Raw genomic sequence first — 3,042 nt, forward strand, 5'->3', positions numbered from 1 at the left:
TGGAAACCACACAGATGTTCCTCAACAGGTGGCTGGTTAAACTGGGCACATGCACATTCGGGGTGGGACTCAGCGACCAAAAGGAACAAGCTGTGATACATTCAACAACCTGGATGGACCTCTGGAGAATGATACGCATGAAAACAAGCCAATCCCAAAAGGTTACGTACTATGTGATTCCACTGATGTAATGGCCTTGAAATGACCAAACTCTAGAGATGGAGAACAGGTTAGTGGTTGCCAGGGGTCAGGGACAGAGTGAGGGGTGGGAAAGGGGTTTGGCTCTGAAAGGGCAACAGAGGGAGCTGGTGGTGATGGAAATGGCCTGTGTCTTGGCTGTTTCAGTGTCGGCATCCTGGCTGTGACATTGTACTACACCTTTGTGACCTGCTGCCATAGGGAACTAGGGAAGGAGTGCACGGGCTCCCTCTGCATTATTTCTTTTTTTGTTTCTTTGTTAATCCTCACCCAAGGATATTTTTTTCGATTGATTTCTAAAGAGAGTGTGAGGGAGGGAGGGGAGAGAGAGAGATAGAGGGAGAGAGAGAGACAGAGAAAGAGAGAGAGAGAGAGAGAGAGAGAAACATCAATGTGAGAGAAACATTGATTGGTTGCCTCCATGGAGTGGGGGGGGAGGGGGCGTGGGAGGGGGCTGGGATCGGTTGAACCTACAACCAGGCATGTGCCTTGACACTTCAATCTAACCACTGAAAGCACGGGCCAAGGCTGCACTATCTCTTGCAACTGCATGTGAATCTACAGGTCTCTCAGAGTAAAAGTTTAGAGTCCTCACCAAAGTCCCAGGGGATTCCTGCGTTTGGACGGAACTGGGCAGTCAACCCCCATCCCAGCCAGTAGCTGAGATCCAGCCTCTGACACCTCTTCACAGTGCCCTGGGAGCACCTCAAGGCCCCCGCCATGGCTCTAGCGCCCACAGCCGCCTCTTCTCTGAAGCCACGCCTCTCCTCCGCCACCCATCGAGATGACGGTGATGACCATGATGACCGCGTCCTCCTCCCTGGTGTGTGGAAACTGCTACCAGGGCTGGAGGCCGCCATCAACTGCCAGACCAACCTGGAGCTCTACACTTCCTACGTCTACCTGTCCATGTCGTAGTACTTTGACCTTGACGATGTGGCTTTGAAGAACTTTGCCAAATATTTTCTTCACCAACCTCACAAGGAGAGGGAACATGCTGAGAAACGGATGAAGCTGCAGGACCACCGAGGTGGCCGAATCTTCCTTCAGGATGGCAAGAAACCAGACCTGAGAGTTGGGAGAATGGGCTGAATGCCGTGGAGTGTGCGTTACACTTGGAAAAAAAGTGTGAATCAGTCATTACTGGACTTGCACACACTGGCCACTGACAAAAATGACCCTCATTTGTGTGACTTCACTGAGACTCACTACCTGAATGAGCAGATGAAATCCATCAGAGAATCGGGTGATCACATAACCAATAGGCACAGGTTGGGGGCACCTGAACCTGGCATGGCAAGCACACCCTGGGAGACAGTGAGGAGAGCTAAGCCTCGGGCTGGCTTCATGTATCCACGTGGGTGACATCCTGATCACCAGAGTAGTACGTGCCTGTTGCAGTTACTTTTATATTTTCTACTAGAGGCCCAGTGCACAAAGTTCGTGCATGGGTAGGGTCCCTAGGCCTGACCAGCGATCAGGGCCAATCTGTGGGGCAATCAGGGGGCCCCCGCTGACACTCGTCTTGACCGCCTGACGCCGCCTGCTCGCCAGCCCCATCCCCCGCTGTCACCCCTGGTTGCCTCCCTCTGCGGGGTGATTGGGGGGGCCCCCGCTGGCACCCACCTTGGCTGGCCTGGGGCCTGTGGGCTGGGGGCAGCACCTGCGTTGAGCATCTGCCCCCTGGTGGTCAGTGCGCATCATAGCGGCCAGTGGTTCCACCAGTCGTTCCGCCATTCAGTCAATTTGCATATCAGGCTTTTATTATATAGGATAACTTGTACCAAATCATCCACTCATGTCCTTCATTTGTACCATTCCTTCAAATAAAGTAATTTTTAACTCCTACCCCCCAAAAAGTTTAAGTAAATGTGTGTGTGTATGTATATATACATATATATATAATATTGAATTATTATAAAATTGTTATGTCTACGTGTCAAAAATGGACTAATACTGATTGGTACTTTCGCACGATTCAGCCTAGTATTTTTTTCCCACTCAGCTGAATGGGTAGCATCCAGATCACGGTTTGGCAGCTTGCTTTTTCATTTCACTCCACCACACGCACAATATTCCATATCAGTATAAACACAGCTGCCTCCAGCTGCAGCAATACAATGCGCATTCTGGACGGCCATCACTTATTTTGACAGCTTCCTCTAATGGACATTTTGGTTGTTTCCATTATTTAGCTTTTACATGGGAGGCTGCGATGTATTTCCTTGAACATACATCATTTGTCCCGTGTTCAGTCGGGTCTTTGTGAATTTCCAGCAGAATGACTGTTAGGCCAAAGGACATGTACATCTTTTACTTTAGTAAATGTTGCCAAATACCCCCCAAGGAGGTAGAACCAATTTTCACTCCCACCCGGAGGCCAGGCCAGGTAGGCGAGGTTCTGCTGCCCCACGCCCTGCAAAGACAGTGTTATCAAACTCCCATCTCTGCTGATCTGGTCAGTGGGGGAAAGGATAGCTCAGTGATTTATATTTGCATTTTTCTTATAATGCCTAGGGGTCAAGAACCTTCTCTTATACAGCTTGTGAACCTAATCTACAGTATTCATTTGCAATGTCCTAAAGGGATTTTGTTGTATATTTCTTTTTATCACATAGAGTCTTTGCATACAGCAGGCATCCTCAAACTACGGCCCGCGGGCCACATGCGGGTGTTTTTGCCGTTTTGTTTTTTTACTTCAAAATAAGATATGTGCAGGGTGCATAGGAATTTGTTCATAGTTTTTTTTAAACTATAGTCCGGCCCTCCAACGGTCTGAGGGACAGTGAACTGGCCCCCTGTTTAAAAAGTTTGAGGACCCCTGGATACAGTGTGTTTGCATAG

At 49.2% G+C, this 3,042-nt stretch overlaps 1 pseudogene; it reads left to right on the plus strand.

The window, feature by feature from the left end:
• Positions 1–982: 982 nt before the first annotated feature.
• LOC114231345 (ferritin heavy chain-like) lies at positions 983–1,529 on the plus strand (annotated as a pseudogene).
• Positions 1,530–3,042: the final 1,513 nt, after the last annotated feature.

The sequence above is a fragment of the Eptesicus fuscus genome, chromosome 12 (genome assembly GCF_027574615.1).
Source record: "Eptesicus fuscus isolate TK198812 chromosome 12, DD_ASM_mEF_20220401, whole genome shotgun sequence".
Taxonomy (NCBI): domain Eukaryota; kingdom Metazoa; phylum Chordata; class Mammalia; order Chiroptera; family Vespertilionidae; genus Eptesicus; species Eptesicus fuscus.